A 24,004-nucleotide genomic window follows, 5' to 3' on the forward strand; every position below is an offset into this window, starting at 1 on the left:
GCCACTGCATATAAAATAAAACAGCTTTTTCATAGAAGACTGATGAGTGTAAACGCTCATGTGAATGTACATTACTTTAAATTTCTCAAAACTGCTGTTCATTTCTCTATTTTTAAAACCTTTTAATAAGCAAAAATTCTGCGTGCACCTTTAAGTCAGAAGGGCAGCGGTGAGGATCTCCAATGATGCGGCGGGATGTTGACGGATGCCTCCCGCGCTGTCATTCGCCTCACATGACAACAGTTTGAAAGAGTGCAGTCATCTAAGTATTTTACAGTGTTAGTCCTGTAGAGAGCGGTAGATCGTTTTATTAAATTGTTTTATACGCTCCCTGTGGTACTGTACATGAGTGGGACTGGGGAGGAGGGAGGAGCGATCGTAGTATTTCTTTTCATTTCAAATCCCTGTCGTGGCAGCACGGGCAAGGCAGAGGACTTTTCTCCCCCCTTCAAACTAAGGGGAAAACCCACCACCAAGAGCTTAGTGCACGTCCTAAAGAGCAAACCGAGGACTTTAGGAAGAGGACACATTAGTTTGAAGGCACGCTGCGGTGGTATCGGTTCACTGTGTGCACTAGTATCTCCACACTTGCACTGGATACACGAAGCAGGACGTTTTCACTTATCTGCGACGCCGACTCGCAGGAACCCCGCGATCTCCCTGAAACCCGCCAAACATTCACACGGTGAGTCGCGCGCTGTGCGTGTTTATTTACTGCTCTCGCGCCTATGTAACATTCCTTCGCGTTCCTCTGCCCTAGCAAGCTAATTCCAGTGTACGCTAGCTGCATGGTTTGACAGGTCAGCGGTCCCAAAGCTAAATGATTCATTCCCATGGCTCCTCACTGTAAGACACCACAGGCTTTAGTGCACGCGGTCTTTTGCATGCAAACGGCTGACATTGCACAGGTTGCCGGCGAGGAGAGTGTCTTGCTGTATGTAGGGCCTAGTTTCAGGCACATACTGTACTAACAGACATATTGTAGCCCCGTTTCTACTGGTACAGTACAGTATGTGCCTGCTACACACACACACACACACACACACACACACACACACACACAGAAGCTTGCAATGTGTTGGGCTGATGGGTTCACTTTGCTCTTTTCCAATCTATTCACCGGATAACGTGGCCAGAAGGTACAGTACCAACAGGTAAATTGGCAAAGAGATGAACATTTCATTAGTCTGCTCACTGTTTGAAAAGTTTGTGTGAACTGTTTACAGAGTAAACTGATTATGCAATATGCCGCTTCAACAGTAGGCTACCTTAATTATTTTTTCATTTAAATAGAATGAGCTTGGATAGAATTTTACAAGTGAAAATTGCAATTAACTTAAGCACATTCTTTAAAGTGAAATTTAATTATGTTCAAAGTGATTCATACCAATCTGTTTTTAATAACTAAGTAGCCTAATTGCTTCTTGAATTGTGTCAGGGAACATGCAGTTTACTTTCAAGTGGACTTTTAAGGACTTTTAAGCATGTGTGAGTGAGCAACCACCTGTTTTGATATTCTGTAATGTTTCTAAAGAGAAGTTCATCTAAATGCTGAATTACCTGATGATAGAGACAAATATGTATATGTGATATATGTGAGCACATCTTGCTAGATTTGAGCTATAAAGCCAGTCAAGGATGAGTTGCAATCATTGTCCAACGGTAGCTTGGCTTGTTGTGTCGGGCCCTGATGAGTTTTTAATGGGGAGGAAGTGAACTCCCCTGGCCCCTCTCCTAGCAGCCCGCCATACCATGGCCCCTTGCTATATAGGTCAACATTGAGCAGTGACATTGAGTTAAGGCTTTGCAGCTGAAGTTGAAATCCCAGTCAATATGATGCTAAAGCAGACACTCAAAAAGCATGCTGGGTACTTTAAATGGTTTTGAGGTTTGACAGTCTAACAATGATGGGTTTGAAGTATGAGAATGGTTAGGTTATGGCCACTTCTATAAACCCACCAGGCACTTGGAAATTCTTGAAGGGTTTTCAATCCTTTGTGTCATATTTCAGATGTCCCGATTATTTGATTTGTTTATTGCTGCCACATCACACCCAGTTTTACACCTCAGTTGGCTGATTTTAATTTTTTTTCAGTTGGCTTTGATTTGATTATGTAAGACATTTGCGCATTGAAGTATACAATGCTGAAAACCATAGCACTGTCATTTGTGTTTGTTCACTCTGGTGTAAAATAATTCCTAGTGTAAGTAGCAGAATGCACGTGTTAAGGCTGTGACCTATAGTTTATCACAGCGTGCTGTATGTGTCATGCATTTTTATCTAAAACACACACACTAGAAAGCTGATAAGTCCATTTTGTAAAACATCAACCAACGTTATCGCTCAGGATTTTATTATTTTTGTAAAAAGATGCAAAATGTTGTACCTTAGATTGCAGCAGTTTATTGTAAGTGACATCTGCTTTTAAAGACAATACCCTGCCTCTTTATATATAGAATAATTTAAATTATAATATAGTGTGGTGGTAACATGGTATAACCTCAAAATATGATGTTCTTTTATCACTTTATCACTTTAAAAAATGTATGTAAAAGACGACTCATGCACTACATTATAAAGCTGTGTTGGCATGTTTGGGTCGATTAAAGCAAACCCTGGTGCGATTGCTCTGTTAGTGCGGTTCATTTGAATAAGTGTGAACGTTGCCAAACAAGCGGACAGAGACCGCTGAAACAGCGAACACGTAATACGCATGCGTGAACATGTAAAAACATGCATGTCATCACCGTTTTCACAAATTCACGTTTTTGTTGTTTACATGGAGACGGTAAAGGCATAGTTTTCAAAACCTTGCACCTTGAATCCCATTTTCAGGCCCCCAAAACACCATTTACGTGTAAATGAACGGCCAAAACGCATAGCCTACGTTTTTAACCATACCCTAATAAACATACCCTAAAAGCTAGCGTTTAAATCTAAATATTCAAAAGGAGACTCATATGTCTATCAGAGATGTGATTTTTCCATATTCAGAATTGCAAAATGGCCTTAAACAATTACTAAATGTTATGTTTTCTAATACATTTGTCATGCACTGATTGCTCCTGACAGCGCCATCTACGGGTCACCCATAGCATGTTGGGTTCAAAGTGCCAAATTCTAGTAAGAATATGCGCTGAAACCGCGTTACCAGTTGCCCGTTAACTTTTTTTTAAATGAATTTTGACAATGCGTCGTTGTGAGAATGTGAGATGGCTTAGTTCACTTTTAATTAATACTTTTATTATAAATTATTGCTTTTATTACAAATTAATACTGTTATTATAACATATATTTTATTATGATATAATATTATTATGATCAAATACTCAATTTAACAAAATATATATTTTTAATAAAAATCATAATAATAATCCTTATTTTTTCTCTTTAGCTGATCACATGCTTGGTCTGTATACATGGGGTTTCCACATTTGATGCTTTTGAGAAAGCATCTCAAATGAGCTCGATTATGTTTAGCACAGCATTCCTTTTATTTGTTGGAGCATTAAAAGGGGTCCTGTACAACTTCCTGCTTTTTCTTTTTAAAGATAATTACATGTTTTTAGCTGTAACATAGCCTTGGCTTTGCTGTGTGTCAGCTGTTACATAATTCATGGCTGCGCTAACCGTGCTAACCTCTTTCTTTGACTGTGTTCTCAGCAGATGCATGGTGGCAAATGCCAAAACTGAACTTTGACTTTGGTCTAAAACGTTTGCGGAGGGCAGTTCGGCTTCAGTTCTGATAAGCACAACCACTGTCCTATGAAACATGAATTTATCGCCACTCTGTATAATCACCCGTGAACGTCACCCACCGCTGTTCTGGCCCCTTTGAGATAACGTTGCCCACATAATCATCATTGACCTGCATGCACAGAGATACAAGCGCACACTGACTCCATCAGTTTGTTATACACAAAAAGCTATCTTTCACTGTCCTTTTCTTTCAGGCCAACTCCTGACTGTATTTGATCTTTTTTGTCTTTAGTTTCTGTTATTGGTTTGTTCATGTGGTTTCCATGTCAGTGAGAGACTTCAGCTGAGATCTGGCTCGCCTGATCCCTTTCGCCTCACACATACACGACCACAAAGGGCGGCATGCGAGCAAGACGAAAGTATATACTAGCCTTTATAAGAACAGAGTCTCGAGAGGCGTTTTTTTTTTTTTTTAAAGCCACATTTCACACTAATTAACAGCCCTAAATCTCAGACAGCCTTTTAATCTGGTCTTAGTGGCTTCCTCCCTGTTGCTCTTTTGGCTCGGAAATGTGCTGGTTTATTTTTTGCGTTGTAAATGGTGCAAAGGATACGTTCAATTCACTGACTGGAGGTACTCTCAGCCCAGCATGGAATTAAACTATATAGAATAACATTGGATGTTGGGAATTGTAGATAGGATGTATCTATGAATCTTTTATCTGTTTGTTAACAACAAAGTGTGTAACAGGCGCTAGACCTTTTGTAGCTGTCGAGAGCTGAATGTGTTAATAGATTGTTATTGTAATCTCAAGAAAAAAATGGTTACCACTAGCCACCACTAATTCCTCCCACTGTGTGTAGATAGCATGGTTTTAGATTTAGTATGTTAGGTGTGAGAACAACAAACATTTCTGTGCTCTTCTGTAGTATAAAAAGTAACAATTCTTATTATATCATTATTATGTCTTAAAAGCTTAAAAATCATAAGTGGGGGAGTACTGATGTATTTTATGTCATCGAATAAAACGTGAAAATATATTGAGCTTGTGTAACCACAGACCTTATTTCAGGCATTTAACCAAAAGCCTATTCAGAAAACCCATTGACTTCAGCACGATGGAACTGTAAGTCATTCCTCATTCCTGCAGATCTGCTCAATTGTAGTCTTGGAATGGTATGAGATATGTGTTGAACTATTCTGTCAATGGGAGGTGCACAACGAGTCGCATTTGTGGACAAAAGAGAATTCCTCTGAAAAACGCAAGTCAGATGTATTGATAAAAGGCATGATTCAACAGCAGAAAAATGCATTCATCACCACTTCCATTTTGAGTCATCTTAGGTAATGTATAACTTCTATAGATAGACTAAAATGGATGACAAGTGAGTTGGCTGAAAATCGAAATCCTGGGAGTTATGGGAGTGCCACCGTCCTCAATATTGAAAGTAACGTTAGGTAATGTTTTGTTTGCACTGCGTGAATTGCAGATCTGCATCTTTTTGTGCTTCTATTATATTATTTTGTATTGTAATGTATTATAAAAGTGAGGCATTTTTGCAGATGACCTTGGCATCATTTTGTCTGGGAGGTCTGGGTCATTGAAATGATCTTGAATCTGATTTTACTATGAAACTGTTACTGTGAGGAAGGAATTCTACTTTTTAGGAGGAGGTCTTTTCTTATATAAACATTCATGCTTGAGAAATTCATCTGAACCGTTTCCAGGAGCTGAGGGTTTGGCAGCGATGTTGTGCCACACCTCATGATCATTTACCTTTTATTATGCCTTTGATATTTAGGCCATCAGTTACACCAGATGCCTGTTTGTACCACTAAATGCCTCCATATAAAAACCCAGAAAGTAGCTGTTGTCATTTATTTTAATCCTGAAAAACCGGCCTGTGATATTTTTTTGGGCTATTGTGAACTTGCACGTCAGCCCATGCTGTTTGCTGCTTGTATAGCTTGTAAGTGTTTACAGAAAAATATGAATGGTGATTGTAGTTTATTTTTATTTTTTATTATTGTGTGTGTGTGTGGTTCAGCTGTATGAAAACTGACAGCTCTCTTGCTGCAAACCAATATGTCTTCCTTTAATTTACAGTACATTGTCACAGTTGGACGCAACTCTTGTTTATGGTCACATCTCTCAAAGTGGTCATAGACTGAGAATTCAAAAGTTCCTTGATCCTTTGACAGTTGAGAGTTCGTTATACTATAAAAATACCCTGTAAGTTTCAAAATTCAAAACTTTCATGTTATTCCAAAAACTGATTTTATTGAAACCAAGGCCAGCAAACGACAGGATCTAAAAAGTGGAGACTTGTGACGTCACACTTCAGCTTTGGCCCCGCCCACTGGAGCGCTAGTGTACAGTGACATGAGAACAAGAAAAGATCGATACTGGATCAATAATACCATTACCTTCCAAACAATCCTAATGCTAGGATAGTGGAGGTTTTTTTTCACAACAATGTGAATGTTTCAGCAGTGCATTATTTGTTTGTATTCGGTGTATTTCACTGTGAATTATTTGGTAAATTTCGGCGCAGGCTTTGCAAACAGACTTTTACGATATGGATCTGCCATCAACGCCACAAACATGTAAGTCGTCATGTTTATTCTAATGCCTGATCTGTGATAAGTGATTTCTGATGTAATTATTCAAGTTCAGACAGATTATCTCTCAAAATATCGTTCAATACTGTTTATGCATCAGTAAATCAAGCCAGTGACTAAACAATCAACTTCACGTTGTTTCTCTTAGTAGGATGAAAATAATCTTATTTAAACTGTGATTAAATTATAGAAAGAAAGCGATCAAAGAACGCTCCCTTTTCCCAGTTGCCTAAGCTGTCAATCAAACAGTGCGAGTTTATCTGGACACTTGCCAAAACTCGTTGAAATCAATCATCACAAAATCATGACGCTGTTACAATGTACAGTACAACGAAGCTCTTACTGTATTTACAAAGTCTTTGCATTGTTATTTGGTGAAAGCCAGAGGTGTAAAGTCCAGGTTCAGAAAGGAAAAGTTCTCCTCAGGATTTTGTTCCAATCAACTGGATTTGCTAATTAGCACCATTTTTCAGCCAGGAGATAGAACTAATTAGTGAAATCAACTGGCTGAGTTCATGGGTGGAATAAATGTATGGCAGGACTTTTACTTTCTGACCCCTGGACTTTACACCTCTGGTGAAAGCATTCGTGAGAGTGACGAAATTGCATTGCAATGATAAGATGTTTTCATACGCGATCAACAGACTGTCTGTCATCTGCTCAATGCTCATCACTGCAACCTTTCATGTGATGGGAATAGATCATTATGTTCAATACTTTACACGATTCCTTAATCTCAATAGCTGTTATAGTAAAAACGTAGTAAAAGTGAGTTCCACATGTAATACTAGCTATTTCATATGCAAACATGTCAGCCAATCACAGCAGTGGGCGTTTACACTGAAGTCTCACAGCAGACACACCCCTTAAAACAGAGCATTCAAATCAGAGGCTAAAATCAGGCTTGGAAAAATGCCTTTTATTCATAAATTATGACAATTTTTTATGTTAAAATCATACTAACATTATAAGGGCACCCCAGGAAACATTATAAAATAATAAAATAATCCAGTCTATGACCCCTTCAAAGAATTATTTTTTTATCTCAAGAGAGGTTTGTGAATGAGTTTTCAAAGATAGATGTGTCATATAATGGTGGTGAAAAAGTGGTGTTTTCCAGTGGATTATCTCTTGAAATTAATCTCCAACATGTCAGAATGACATTTCCTTTAAGAAATAGTTCACCCCAAAACGTAAATTCTTCATTCACCATGTTGTTTCAAATCTATATGACCCCTTTTCCCCCCTGCAGATCATAAAATATGTTTTGAGAAATGGCAATATTGTGTCTAAAATGTAAGTCACTTAATATTAACTTCTTGTTTATTAAACTGTTGTATAAAATCAATATCGCATTTGCAATTGTGCTGATAATTTTTGGGGGAAATGGCACTCTTTGTGTGATTGCTTATCTATATCATATGATAAATAGCCTAACAGACAATTAATACAGGGGTGTTTTTTGCTGCATTTTGAGTAAATAATGCAGTTGAGAGCGTGCACTCTAAATGTTGCGCACATTCAGTAGTCTAACCTAAACCGAAAAGGGTTAACTCTCATTGGCGAGTTTTTGCTTGGTGTTTGCAAAGTGAGGGACATACTCGATAATGTCAGATTTCACATCATTAAAACAATTACGATATTATCGTAGATGATATCGCACACCCCTATGTTGCAGTATACTTTTTCTATGGTTTGGAGCAACTTATTCTAGCCAGGCCTGATGTAAAACTAACTGGATGCAGGCTCCAGCAGCGGGCTGAGGATTGATCTTGGCAGCTTACTGCACCTGTAGAATATGTGTGATATTCTGTGAGAAAATGAACGAGGGTTGAGATCTGAAGTGAGATTTCATTTCATAATGAAGACTGGTAGAGAAGGAGATCACATCTTCAGATTACATACAGTACACTGACAGAGGATTCATGGAGCCTGCATAAAGGGAACAGGAAAATCAACCTCAAAACTGCTCTTTTTGTTGTTTCTGCTGATGCTGTTATTGCCTTGAGTTCACTATCATTTGTCAGCTTGTCCAGATTACGATCTCCCTGGAACACCTGTTGCTTTTTCCCCTATGGTTTCCTCTTTGGTTTGACCAAGCAAACATATGGATATTTTATTTAAACTTATTGTATTTGAATATTTGGGCTCATAAAAAAATGAATATTCAATTATTCGTTTATTTAACGAGAAATTATTGAATCGGTTAACTAGAGAGATGCTATTTTTTAAACATTAAGTTTTTGTCACCATTTCTGAACAAGGTTATGATTAGGCAATATACACAGCAAGCTTACATTACATATTTTGTGTTCTTTTAGCCAAACTGATAACACTGTACCATAATCAATTTTCATGAGTTTGCTTACCCGTATATTAAACTACTTCGGTTAAAGGTATTTGGCTTGCTGTCCACAGTGGAGACAAGAGGCTTGAGAAGGCAGCTTCAAATAGACACCCCAGGGGACTTCTTGTGCTTCGAATAGAAGTTTGGATGGGTGCTTGTCTATTTTTTTATTTTATTTTTTTGTGTCACTGAGAGTTGAAAGCCGTTTAACTTTGAGTAAACCGCTGCGCTTGTCACTGGCACTTTTTACCCAGCCGTCCAGTTATAGTGGAGGAGGGGTGGGACAAATACTGCACCGACCAACCATCCTACTTGAACTACAATGGAGACGTTAATATTGCTGATAGAAACCAAAGTGTCTCCTGCGAAGCTCTCTCAAACGCCCCCCAGCTGGGCGTTTTCAGAAGAGCACCTGACTTTTTTTGTTTAGCTGGCTAAAATGCTTTGGTGGACACACTTTAATAGAATATTTTTTGTTAGGCATATATGGCCACTAACAAAAAGTGCAACTGAATAGGTATGTGTTTTCTTTTTATGTGAAATGTTAAATACCAGTTTAATTAAACGGTAGACTTATGTGACGTCGTTCTATGGAGGGTGGCGTGTTATAGGTGTGTTTAGGGTAGTGTTGTGGGGCTACTGGCCCGAGAGTGGAAACACAACCTGATTTTGGGCTCTGTGCTTGAGGTTCGAGGCTATTGGCCCCACCCGGCACATTGTTACTGTGGCCCTTGCTCATAGGCTACTGGCCCGTCTGTGGAAAAGCGGCTAATGTTTGCACACAACATGTTGACTCATTTGTAATTTCATTTTGCTCAAAGTAATTCCAAACTTTGCTGCTCCTAGAAGCAGAAGAGGACATTCTATGATTAAATACAATCTTGTTTACACGCTCCACAGCGCAACCCAATGAATTTAGTTATAACTGTGAGTAGTATTTTTATTTATTTATATAATTATTGCAGATTGAATATTCGTGAAAACCTCAACTCTTCTGTTCACCTGTCTATCTATCTGCCTGTTTTGACTAGTCTGTCTGTCTTTTCTGACTAGTCTTTCTTTCTTTTCTGTCTGTCTGCCTTTTGTGGTTTGTCTGTCTGTCTTTCTGTCTGTTATTTCTGACTAATCCTCTGTCTGTCTGTCTTTTCTTTTTTTTTTTCAAAAATAAAAATTGTTTGTTAAAAATATAGAGACCGTTTTGTGTGCATCTCTTGTGCTGGCTCTTGGTATGAATTCTGTAGAATGGTGTACTGGGATGTTGCAGGGTGTAATAATGATGCTGGAGGTTATAACCTCACTTTGCAACATTCAATAGGCCTATGTTTCATCTCTGGAAAGCTGCCGATCGTCAAGCCACATTAACTTCAACAGATACTGTAGGTAACGAGTTTTTCTGGATCAGGATTTTGTTAAGGAGAGTACCCTGCCCACTGTTTTGTGGGACAAAGTGAGCTGTCATCACCACCACTCTTGTGTGGAGTTAATGTCATGCAGTCTTCATTTTCTAACTTTAGTCATCTTCAACGGGACTGGCTAGTTCAGGTATGTATTTTGCATCCAAATAACCAAATATGTTAGCAACTGCCTGTGCTATACTACAACAATATGCTACATTAACATTCAAAAGCATTTTTAAATATTTTTAAAGAAATATCTTGTGTTCACCAAAGCTGCTCATTTCATTACTATTTTTAATATCAAGTAAATATTGAATATTAAGCACATCCCGCAGTAGACTGCATTTTACGACAGTCATGTTGCATTGATGTTAAGTTTGGGCTTTTAAGGAGGGGGAAGTTTTTAATGCATCCTTGCTGAATAAAAGTATGAATAAAAACACTGTGTATATAAAACAATATTAAGCCTCTATTGTTCATGATAAAGTCTATATTTAATATTTAGTGCTTGATTCAATATTTATTATGCGATCATTCTAAATTATTTTTAGTAAATGTATTCAAGCAAGATTGTTCTAGAGTAAATAGAGAGTGGTGAGTATTTAGAGATTGAGTTAAAGAAGCCTGAACACTGGTATGGCATTGATTTGGACAAGGCCAGTGGTTGTGTTATAGTAGGCTGTGATTCATGGGAAGTAGAGGAGGGAGATGGCATGGCGTGGAGACCCCTCGCTGAATGACCCTGAACCAGTGAAACCTGAAGCAGCTGTGTAGAGAGCAGCCAAGTAGTTCTGTGAGCTGACCCACCCGTAAGACACCACCGCTTTAAACATTTTTATTCAAGCTGTTTCCACACTTGAATCTGTTGCTTGGCTTGAACTGAGTATAATTCCACACTTCTCTCTTCCCTAACAGGTCTCTTTTCACATTGTACTTTTAGGTTTGAATGGCGTTACAAATCTTTTTTCAAGTGGTGCAGTTCAAATGGTGCATTTGTGCAATATCTACACAAATTATGCAACCATTATATAACCTTTTATTTAGTTATTTATTTTAGCCAATATTGCTTACAATACTGTATGCTTTGGCAATGTAGTTTTTTACTGTGCCAATAAATCATTTTGAACCTTAATGTTAAAGTGGCTGAATCCAAAAATATTGTGCTTGTTTATGTATTCTAGTTAGCTGTACGTTGCAAAGATTATCCAGTTTTGTTTATAAAGTGCCCATCTTGGTACTAAGTACAGTCTAAATACTAACCAAGAATATTATTTGATTTGATTTGATTTATTTGTTCGTCTGTCCACACGATCTCATGGCAGGTTACGGTCTTAATTTATATCTTAGTGTGTTTCTAAAAAAAGTATACGCATTAGGTATGTGTTTCTAAATGTGCAGTAGGTATGGCCGTGTCCATCTGGCTGAGGTATGTGGTGTAACGTCACCTGCAGATCGGCCATCCTTGACCCAGTTTAATCTCAAACCTGTGTTTAATAACATAAGTGGAGCCGTGGACTATATCATGAATGTTGTTGATGCAAGGCATGTCTTTAATAACGGCCCGGAGCTTTAGGTCATTGCCTCCTTGTGACCATCAGACCATGAACGATTTCAGAAGTTGACATCAAAAGACACCGTAAGCCAAAATTGTGGCTGCAGTATCACATCAGATGAAATCAGGCTACAAAATAATAATAATAATGTAAAAAGCAGCATATAGTCATGCCATAATAACCTGATAGCATAGAAGGTAAGAGCCATCCATTTATAGCTGTCATCATTTCCTTACACGTTTCTAGAGCAAACATCTGCAGCTTGGTATGTCTGCCTGAAAGCCAGAGCCTTGCTCATCTGACTTAAACTAGTGGTAAAAGCAAAGGGGAAAAATAGGTCATGCCTTTGAGAAGAAATACTTTATCTGAAAATGAAAAAGGTGTCAAATGTTAGCTGCCTCGCTCTCTGGCTGCTGTACCGAGTAGAGATGGGAGAGCTGTTTGACTTGGCATGCAGACTGGGCCCCATTTTGGCTTTCACCCTAGCAGATCAATCTCCACAAATTTTTTTTTTTCTCTGTGTGCGTGAAAGCTTTTTCTATTGCTTTTTTATTTTGTCTTGAGGCTGTTCAATCAATCAGAAAAAAACTGAATATAAATTTAATTAAAAGGCGAACATTACTAAGAGAAAAGGAGTTGATTAGAAGGTCTGGTTGATTTAGATTTAGTTCCTCCATTGGGCAACAAGCGACCACCAGCGTAAGCGCGACGACTTCGGCTTTGTCCAATGATATTCCCAGTGTCCAGGTCTTTGATGAACGCGCCAAGTCTTTTTCGGACGGCCAGGCTTCTGTTTTGGCATCCTATTCTGGTCTTGTCCAGGTGTCCACATCATTGCCGCTTTTGGAATTCAGGTTTGTGGGAGACGGAGCAGATGCCCAGCAAATTGGAACCGTCGTTCGGCAACCAGGTCCACTTAGCGCTCGACTCAAGGTGCGGCGGTATACTTCTTCGTTGGTTATGCGATCTCTGCACGATATTCGCAGAATTTGCAGCCATCTTTCTTTGCAATCTCAGAGGCGTATATGGCTGTCAGGATGACGATGGCATTTAAAAGGCAAATCTTGGCTCGTAGACTGCTGGTATTTGACCGCCAGATGGACAAAAGGCGCTGGTAGACTGGGAGAGCCTTCCCGATCCGGCAAGTGACGCTGTGTTCAGCATCTCCTTCATTCGTGATCATACTGCCCAGAAAGTAAATCGTTCAACTTTGTCAATGCGTTGTTGGCCGATGGATATTAGAATGTTTGATCGAGAGTAGCCGATGCACATGATCTTCATCTTAGGTGCACTAATTCTTAAGGCCGTGTTATACTTTCCACATGCGCTAGGGTCCGCGTGGCGTAAAAGTCGTCATCAGAGTGTACGCGGAGGCTATTTGCGGGCATCCGTGTGCCTCCCATTTTTTGTGTCCACGCAGACAAGTACACACGTTCACTTTGCTACAAAAGCACCAACTGCGCATGCGCTGGAAAAACAACATGGATGTCGAATTTAAAGAGAGGCTGTGTGAAGAAGTCCGTTGCTACCCGCACCTCTACAATCCGTTGTTAAAACAATATAAAGACAGCCATATGTGCAATATTTTGCGGAGGGAAATTGCGTGTGTGAAAGTGTACACGCTGATCTACTGCGCATGTGTGGGACTGTACACGCCGATCTACTGCGCATGTGTGGGACTGTGCACGCCGATCTACTGCGCATGTGTGAAACTGTACACGCCGATCTACTGCGCACGTGTGGGACTGTACACGCCGATCTTCTGCGCACGTGTGGGACTGTACACGCCGATCTTCTGCGCACGTGTGGGACTGTACACGCCGATCTTCTGCGCACGTGTGGAACTGTACACGCCGATCTACTGCGCACGTGTGGGACTGTACACGCCGATCTACTGCGCACGTGTGGGACTGTACACGCCGATCTACTGCGCACGTGTGGAACTGTACACGCCGATCTACTGCGCACGTGTGGAACTGTACACGCCGATCTACTGCACACGTGTGGGACTGTACACGCCGATCTACTGCGCACGTGTGGGACTGTACACGCCGATCTACTGCGCACGTGTGGGACTGTACACGCCGATCTACTGCGCACGTGTGGGACTGTACACGCCGATCTACTGCGCACGTGTGGGACTGTACACGCCGATCTACTGCGCACGTGTGGGACTGTACACGCCGATCTACCGCACATTGTACACGCCGATCTACTGCGCATGTGTGGGACTGTACACGCCGACCTTCTGCGCTGCGCATGTGTGGGACTGTGCACGCCGATCTTCTGCGCATGTGTGGGACTGTACACGCCGATCTTCTGCGCAAGTGTGGGACTGTGCACGCCGATCTACTGCGCACGTGTGGGACTGTGCACGTCGATCTTCTGCGCACGTGTGGGACTGTACACGCCGACCTTCTGCGCATGTTGTGGGACTGTACACGCCGATCTACTGCGCACGTGTGGGACTGTGCACGTCGATCTTCTGCGCACGTGTGGGACTGTGCACGCCGATCTTCTGCGCATGTTGTGGGACTGTACACGCCGATCTTCTGCGCAAGTGTGGGACTGTGCACGCCGATCTACTGCGCACGTGTGGGACTGTGCACGTCGATCTTCTGCGCACGTGTGGGACTGTACACGCCGACCTTCTGCGCTGCGCATGTGTGGGACTGTGCACGCCGATCTTCTGCGCATGTGTGGAACTGTGCACGCCGATCTTCTGCGCATGTGTGGAACTGTGCACGCCGATCTTCTGTGCATGTGTGGGACTGTGCACGCCGATCTACTGCGCATGTGTGGAACTGTGCACGCCGATCTTCTGCGCATGTGTGGGACTGTGCACGCCGATCTACTGCGCATGTGTGGGACTGTGCACGCCGATCTTCTGCGCATGTGTGGGACTGTGCACGCCGATCTACTGCGCATGTGTGGGACTGTGCACGCCGATCTTCTGCGCATGTGTGGGACTGTGCACGCCGATCTTCTGCGCATGTGTGGAACTGTGCACGCCGATCTTCTGCGCATGTGTGGGACTGTGCACGCCGATCTTCTGCGCATGTGTGGGACTGTACACGCCGATCTTCTGCGCAAGTGTGGGACTGTGCACGCCGATCTACTGCGCACGTGTGGGACTGTGCACGCCGATCTACTGCGCACGTGTGGCACGCCGATCTACTGCGCACGTGTGGGACTGTGCACGCCGATCTACTGCGCACGTGTGGGACTGTGCACGCCGATCTACTGCGCACGTGTGGGACTGTGCACGCCGATCTTCTGCGCACGTGTGGGACTGTGCACGCCGATCTACTGCGCACGTGTGGGACTGTACACGCCGATCTTCTGCGCACGTGTGGGACTGTACACGCCGATCTACTCCGCATGTGTGGGACTGTACATGCTGATCTTCTGCGCACGTGTGGGACTGTGCACGCCGATCTTCTGCGCATGTGTGGGACTGTACACGCCGATCTTCTGCACATGTGTGGGACTGTACACACCGATCTACTGCGCATGTGTGGGACTGTACATGCTGATCTTCTGCGCATGTGTGGGACTGTACACAATCTTCACGTGCAACACGTCCGCCGAGTGGAGCCCAGCATACACTTTCAGTAGTATAAATACAAGTAGTCGCATCCGTGCTGTCCCCAGCTGTTCGTGCATACGTCCGAACTGTTAACTGTTACATGTTAAATAGTGATGGACTGAAAAGAATTGTTTACTGAAACTCCAAAACCAAAATTAAAGTTTTTATTTAGCTGAAAACCGAAACTGAAAATAAAGTTTGGGTAAATCAGTTTGTGTATTTGAACTTGGGAATGCTGTTCAGGGTGTTTTGTGTTCAGGTGATAAAATAAACAGTTGTGCAGCAAGTTCTTTGCTTTGATCCACCAATATTTCAGCCAAACTAATTTTGCATGAATTGTTGTGTGGTGAATTAAATTCAATATTCTGATTCAACATCATCACTCAGTGTTCACTGATATTACTTTTCAAAGCTGAATATTAAGAAGATGTGTTCAAAATCTTCCAAAGCAGCCAGTAATTCAAATGTGGTTGACACAAACTACATTTATTAAAGGAGAACTCCGATCAATTTTAACATTGAGCTCATTTTTTTGTAAATTTGGAGTGCTGTCAGTACAGAGAACAACGACAAAAATCGGTGTTGCCTACACTGTGTTATCCTCTTTTTAAAATTTACACCCTGTTGACTTCAATGGGGCAAGTTTTAAACCTGCTTTTAGCCTCTTAACATCCTTGATGTGTCATTACAAGTGCCCAGCCATTGTGAGTGATTCCTTCAGAGTGAACACGGTGAATCTGACTGCAGTAGATGTGAAAGATATGAATAAAAGTGATGTTAATTCAGCCAGCGCACATACCTGTATTTACATCCTGTTTTCGGTCGAAGTCCATAGTAGTCGATTGTCGAGTTCACGCGTGTGATCATAGGTAACTAAGCAACAGTGGAGAACTCGACAATCGACTACTGTGTATATGAATACTGAATATCTTTCACATCTACTGCAGTCAGATTCACCGTGTTCACTCTGAAGGAATCACTCACAATGGCTGTGCACTTGTAATGACACATCAAGGATGTTAAGAGGCTAAAAGCAGGTTTAAAACTTGCCCCATTGAAGTCAACAGGGTGCAAATTTTAAAAAGAGGATAACACGGTGTAGGCAACACCGATTTTTGTGGTTGTTCTCTGTACTGACAGCACTCCAAATTTACCAAAAAATTAGCTCAATGTTAAAATTGACCGGAGTTCTCCTTTAATGTTGCAAGTGCAATGGGTTATTTAAAGGTTGATTATGATTTCACTTTTCTATTTTTAGTTAGTGTGTAATGTTGCTGTTTGAGCATAAACAACATCTGCAAAGTTACAATGCTCAAATTTCAAAGCAAAGAAAAAAAATCTCTCCATCATTGTCCGACTCCAGTTTAAACATAAAAGGCATAACAGTTTCTGACATTTTAGTGCATGTCTGCATGAGGTAATTGGAGCTGCTAACACACACACACACACACACACACACACACACACACACACACACACACACACACACACACACACACACACACACACACACGCATACACAAGCTCTTGAAGCTCCACCCCCTGTGCAGAGTTCATTTGCATTTAAAGGGACAGACACGAAACGACGCGTTTTACTGACCCTCAAAAGGGGACAACTTTAGCATGCTGTACAAAATGATCTGTGGGTATTTTGAGCTAAAACTTCACACACACACTCTGGGGACATCAGAGACTTATTTTACATCTCGTAAAAAGGGGCATTATACCACCCCTTTATTTAATGTAATTTGAGGTCATATTTTCTTGTACTTTTTTTTCTTTGTACTTTTTTTGTGTTGTCTGGCTAATTTGGCTAGCTTCTACCAAACGGCAGATCAATTTGAGTTGTTTGATTGACCTTTGACTTCAACAACAAAATATATGTGAAACATTTTGATAATGATTCCTCTAAGTCTATTTATTTTTCTGTCCTAACTATGCACTGTTATATGGCCAGTTGCTTTGTATTAAATGCTTTTGCATTGTTTTTTCTGTGTGGCCTATATTTGTGTTGGAACCCACCAGTTATAGTTAGCCGTGGGATTTTACATGTGGTGCTCCAGTCCAGCAGACACATTTTCCACAACAGTCATAAAGCGGCTGCCAGTTTTTGTGCTCATTTGTCAATAATACATTACAGGGTGTCCATCTGTGTCAGCTTCCAAATATAGCACATATTTATGCACATTTGTGTGCAGCTAGTGATTCTGCATATTATTAACAGTCTGTGTAAATCTGTCAGAGGGAAAGAGTGCTTCTTTTTATCATCGGGTAGTTTTAAAGCCGTTTTCACTGCTATTACAATTAATTTTTTTCAGCCTTTATTTGACATCAAAATGTATTGAGAGTCTGTCTGTAGTCTCATCTCTTGCTTGTTCATTTGAATTTGAAATTAACATTTGGGTGCAGGAATTTCAGTAAGTTTTGCTTTAAAGTTGACATGAAACTGAAGTTGCGATATATCCTAGTGAAACGGCTTCTCGAACAAGAAAAAATGTAGATGTTGTCAATTTGGGAATTGACAAAATTGGTCCTTCCTTCCTTCCTTCCTTCCTTCCTTCCTTCCTTCCTTCCTTCCTTCCTTCCTTGTCTGACCTTGTTACACGTTAGATGCAGTTACTATTGTAATTACCATAAATTCTAGATTAATTCAAAAATGCTGATTCTTTCATTGAAACAAGTGAATTAAAAACAACAACAATTCAATTTATCCAGAATCGTGCAGCTCTAGCCCTAACCATAACCCTATAGTAAATACATTTAGTTAATTATTATTATTCATTAATTAAATGTATAATTACACTGTACCACGAACACCTAAAAATAAAGTTTAACCAAATGTTTTTAGATATTGCGTAGATGTTTAATATTCAATTATGCGAAGCAGGATTTTTTTATTTTTTATTGAGATTTCAGAGCAAGTGGGGCTAACCAGTGCGTTTCTGCAGAAATACTGAAAAACTCCCATTTAGCCTACATGGAATGGCTTTATCACATCACTGCTGTTTTTCATTCACAGGTCTCCAAATGTCTGTTCTGTCACTGCAACAGCATTAAAGAGAGTGCTCTTCAGCACTCTAAAACAGTTTTTCACTCTTTTGCTCTCTTTTGTTCTGGTAGAGGGAAAATAGAAGTTTTACTGACTTGCTAGCAAATTACTGGTGCTTTGCTCTCAATAAAGGCAAAAAATCTCTTCAGGAAAGCTGATTTTTCCATAGACAGGGTATTCTGCTTTCACTGGCTATTCCTTACTCTTAAGACCACACAGTATCACACAGGGAATAGGCTGTATGTAAACCCTCTCCTGTTGCCTCTTCATATAATGCAGCATTGGCTTTAAGCCGTTCCTCTGCAGGCGGCTGTGTGAGTCAGGGCTCAGGTTAGAGAAATGGCTCGGATGGCTTTATTTCCACAGTTAAGCCTGTTTTTTTTTGGCCAATATCTGATGCATTTTATTTATCCCTCGCTGGACACAGTGAAGAAGGCTTAGTTGGGATTAACATGGGAATCGGATGAATGTCCATACACCAGTGGCCGGGGCAATGTGGGCAGGCGAGTAAGACACTGTTTCAGCGGATGTGTGACGTGCTACACAGTCTGAATTGTTTAGTGCTTTCACTGTTTTCTTCACCGCTGTATCTGTACAACCACGGCTTAATCATAATTCTCTTTTTTGTTCATGTGAGTTAATATTGTTAACTAAAACTATTACAAATCTTTTTTTTGGTTTAAAAAAACTAAAATTAAAAACTTTAGAAAAAAAAAGAAAGCTAAATAGAAATTGAACCACCTTCCCAAACTAATAAAAACTACAAAATAAAATGATTAAAGACATAATAAAATTATTATAAAAGCTAATTTGTAATATTAATAAATACTGTAATGATAATACAAAAATAACACTGATGTGAGTTTGTTTACAACAAAAATCTTTCTTGAGTTCTTTGAGAAAAAGAAAACATACAATGTGACCAGTGTAGTCCGATTATTGCAGAAATGATCATTATGAACCGGTTCTTTTTAGTGAATCAAAAGCATGCTGGGAGACCAGCGTAGCCAAATTCCTGAAACGGTTGACTCTTATGAACCAGTTATTTTAATGAATACTTCAGGTAGTCGAGATACTAGTTTGTCCTGTATAATTGTCTTTAATGTAATGTTTAAGAAAAATAAACATTAAAACTGAATTGAATTGAATCAACTTGGAAAATCTGTGTCATTACCTAACCCTGTGCGTCTTTCATGATTTGTAGCAGACGTTGTGGCAAAACTGATCTACTAGGGGAGGACTCTGAGGTTGAAGCAGAAGACTTGTTATGCAGTAGCAATTTCATAAATTAGTAGTTGTTTTGCTTGCTGGTCCTAATTATTGAAATATATGCATCTTTTAGGGTCTCCTCAACTCCTTGATTTCCTTCAGAGTCAACTGAACCCCTTTGGCAAATCAGATTTTGGATTGTACAGTTGCTGCTGTCTTCAGTAAAACTCTCATCCATATAGCTTATGTGGTTTCAACACAGAAGGAACTTCATTATTCATATGCTAAGGTTATTGGATAGGGTGTAGGAGAACTTGTGCCAGACGTCAACTGACTAATGTGTTAGAGCCTTTTGCTTTTTTAATGGAAACTTCACTGTAGCGCTTTGCGGTAAAGAAAAAAAACACATAGATGGGGTTCCAATAAAGGTGTCTTGTGTCAGTGTGGGGGGATCCAGGACGCATTCAAGTGACCTACATAGTTTAACTTGATACACCGCCGTCCCTTCTCAACTGATAGTAATTGAGAGCTCCCCCCTTCACCTTGCCACATACAGTAGGTAACTAAGAACTAAATGCAAAGATGCGCTTCGTCCCCCCGTGCTCCTGTCGTTCTTTCAGACTGTCTGCTATAGGACCATTGAGATGCAAATGACCTTCCTTAACAAGCTGCAGATCTTTACCGTCATTCTCTATACACCTTTATCGATTCATTGTACATTGACACCACGTCACAGTATGTGCTCTCAGAGATATACAGTAACACTTGATATTCAGTGACAAGATCAAAAAGTGAAAGTTCACAAGATATCGTTTCAGCTCGGGTCTTCTGTTTCAGCGTCGCTCTTTGTCGTACGGGTGGTCTTGCTTAATGTTATTCGTCTCTCATCCGTGCATGTGGCGTCTGTCATCCAGCCTCTGTCTTAATCGGTCACCAGGGATGACCTTTTCTGCCTTGCCAGACAAGAACATCAGCAGGTTTAAATGCCATCAGATTTGGTCTTCTGAAATTGTAACCTTTCTTAATGGGAACTGATGAAATCTGCTGGAAATGTACAAGGGACAATGTCTATTCCCATAAATTTATCAGGGAAACGCATGTCAAAAATGCACTGGCTCACAGGAAGATGCATTCATTTTAAACCATTTTTTTTTTGGTTTCATTCAGGCTTTTAAACCCACATTTATTTTGAAGTATAACATTAGGGGCTTTCACACCAGGTAATTCTAGGAACTAGCCAAGGTGTTTGCCCGAGAACTAAAAGTTCCAGGTCCCCTAGGGCCATTTTCCTGGTTGCATTCGCACCGCCAGCAGGAACGCTGAAGTGACGTAAGCCGCACTTCTTGTTGTTACATTTATTTTGGCGGTGCTGAGTACGGCACACATCGCTTCCATTCTCCATCTTCATTAATTTACGACCTGTTTACCAGTCCTATCTAATGCGTTATTAGATAGAAATGTTATACAAAGAAAGTAGACAGTAGATGAAAAAGTATTAGTGTTTGCCATGTGGTTTATGTCCAATATTGCTAGCTAAGCAGAAATGCATCATGTTTCAATTGGTCCCCTCAAAGTTGCGTTAGCATAAAGGTTCTATCACTGTTTTCTATGTTCGTAGAGTTAGTTTGTGGAGTAAATATGTAGGCTATAATCTGTGTGTGTACACGGCTTTTTAAAAAATTGGCAGGTGCTGGTATTCCGTGTGCGTTCGGCCAATCAGTGTACTCTTAGACCCTGCTCTGAAGTAGGAGCTAATTTAGTTCCCCCAAAAGGCGTTCCTAGAACTAAAATCGTTCCCAGTTCCTGTGGTGCGAACCCAAAAAGCGGGTACTTACACCTTTAGTTCTAGGAACTATGAAAAGGTTCCTCAGGTGCGAAAGCCCCTATTTATTACTCCTGTAGTCCGACTTAGTGTATAACAGTAGTTGTGACTGCACTTAAAAAATATAAAATTTTATTTAACCTTTAAAACCTAATCTAGAAAAATGTAAATGGAAAACACGAAATTTGGGAAAAAATAAAACTGATTTCATTGGGTCCTTTTTACCACATTTCTGTGGCTCAGAATATGTGTATAGGCTTATACACATTTTTTCCTTTTGCTTGATTTTTTTATTTTAAAAAGTGAATAGCGTATGGCCTGTTTTCAGAACGACCGCTTTAAACAGCGGCTGAAATGAAATGTAATCTGAATACACAGATGATGTATTTGTAGATTTTATGTGGCAAATCTGAGCTCATTTGTACCTGACTGGCCCAGTGTATGCACCATTAACTGTAAATGCAGTTCAAACATAAGTCAAACCTCCCGTCGTTCTGATCTGAAAGCTTTACAGTGGTGTCAAAATGGTAATAAAACCTCTTAAGCATAGTGCAAATGCCTCTCCATCCATTTTTTTCATGTCCTTCTCAAAGAAGGGGAAGGTGAATATTAATAGACATTTCAGTGTCCATGCTCATTTTCACCTTTGCCGTCAAGTTAAGATGCGGTCACATTAGCGAAATTTTGTGGGCAAATATATATATAAAATAATTCAGCCTTTCATATCGAATTGCAGTTGTAATATTGGGCATTCATAAGTGCAGACATGATTTGAACACGGCCCTGTCTGTTCTTTATTTACTGCAGCTCTTTTGACTAGGCATGGTTTTAGGTGTAACCTCACTTAGCCAGATTATGTCCTTAATCTTTTTAGAGGTATAAGCTGATCACATGAAGCCTGTGATTGGTCAACTTTGACCCAATGACTTGCCTCACCGTCTTGTGAACATAGCCCTCTGAGTGCTAATTTGCAGTACTAGGCTATCTCTTTTCCCTGTTGCGAGAACTAATTCTCCCATCGGATGTGTATGATTCATTCTGCCTCTTTTGAAATCAGACTAGCTTAAGCTGTCAAGATGCGTCTTCTTCATTCTGGTGTAGATGTCTGTCTGGGATTTTGAATCTCTGGAAGACAGGAACTTTCAGGCAAAGGTAAGAATCTTGGGAGAGCACTTCTTATAGGGGTCTATGATCTTATGATCTAATGGAGCTCAGATGGAGAATGATAGCATTGCTGTGATTCTGATATTATTGATGGGAAACAACACCTCAGAATGTTCTGTTTCAGTTTTCTGTGGGATTCTTTAGTAAGCGTAAAAATGTTGGTTTGATTTTACTTGAGGTAATGTAGGTGTATTTTTTCTCTAGCCTGTGTCTTTTGAATTATGGTGTCCCACAAGACGATTCTTAAGGTTAGCAATTGCAATATTTCAGCAAAAAAAAAGAAAGAAAGAAAGTCCATTGACAGTAGTGTAGTAGAGATGTATAAAGCACAGCGCCGCCAACTTGAACATGAGCAGAATTTGCATGGGGAACTTTTCTGCCCTAACGCAACACTTGATGGGATTTGATGGGATTTCGCCTAGTACAAAATTTTGCTGAGCTAACTCAAAGCCACGTTATCTTAAATTACTAATAAAATAAGCAAGCAGAGGCAGAATGGTATTTGTTGATTGAATTTTCCACTGAAGCAGTGCATAAATATTTCTTCAAGTCCTGAAGGGACAAATAATACACACATTAATTGTGTCCTAATTCAGTCAATTCCTAACAGGGAATTGTAGAGAAATGTCTGACAGTCGTTGAGTCTGTCACCTCTCTTCCGTTCTTTAAGTGTGAGAGATTGAAAAAGTTCCAAAATATTGAGTAGCTTAGGTACAAATTTGAGTTGTTTTGGGTCAGCTAATGGGACGCCACCTTATCGGTTTAATTGTTTTCAAGTTGTAGCTTGCATTTTTTTATTTATTTTCAGCATATATAGCTGTGATATCAGTAGCATGTGTATTTTTAAACACAAATGTCCTTCATGTAATGAATGTCCACAAGTCTCCTTTCCTGCTGTTAATGTTCCTTAGGTATCCAAATGGCCATGTCACTTCATTTCCCACAGAGGTTTAGTCTAGGTGGGGGCTTGATAGTGCACCAAATCATATTTCAGTTAGTACCCAACCAAGTGAGGAGTCGTTTTCACTTAGTACAGATTGTTCTCTGTCCAACATCAGACAGAAGCCCTGCAGCTGTCCTCAGAAACATCACAGCCTGAGCTCACACAAGCTCCCTCTGGCCATCTCTTCAGTCTGGGCTTGCTAAGGAAAGTGGGCTGTGCTCTCTCAAACTGTGGAATAAGCATAGGGATTGTCACATGAAGAATTTGCACAAATCCCCAGGAGGTTTTGTAAAGGATAAGTGTAATTTATAAATGTAAACACCAGGGGTGGATGATATTTCAAAAATTAGTGATGGTTTTGCTTTTATATAATGATATTGTGAGTATGAGTTACTCTCTATCTATGAGTTAAGACACATTTAATTGACAGTTTATTTAAGCAGTCAAAAGGACATTCGGGTTTGTAGATTAGTCTCATTTCCGTTAATTGGTTCAAACTGGAAGTTTCAGTGCTTTGATTTAAAACTTAGAACATTTACAATAAATTGTTTGCGTTATTACTCGGAAGTGTTCAAAATGTGTTTTATTGAATGTTTTAGTAAAAAAAA

General features: G+C 40.3%; 1 protein-coding gene across 2 annotated transcripts in view; it reads left to right on the forward strand.

Annotated features, from left to right (window-relative positions):
* The first annotated feature begins 338 nt into the window (after positions 1–338).
* thrab (thyroid hormone receptor alpha b) overlaps positions 339–24,004 on the forward strand; it is a 150,153-nt gene continuing 126,487 nt past the window's right edge. The window contains exon 1 of one of the 2 annotated variants that reach the window (XM_084134541.1): positions 339–685. The gene's annotated coding sequence lies outside the window, so the exon portion shown is untranslated. Of the gene's footprint in view, positions 686–22,241; positions 22,442–24,004 lie in introns of those variants that run through there. The other variant, XM_084134542.1, reaches the window with a different exon arrangement.

This window comes from Abramis brama, assembly GCF_963993115.1.
Source record: "Abramis brama genome assembly, chromosome: 14".
NCBI classification, from domain to species: domain Eukaryota; kingdom Metazoa; phylum Chordata; class Actinopteri; order Cypriniformes; family Leuciscidae; genus Abramis; species Abramis brama.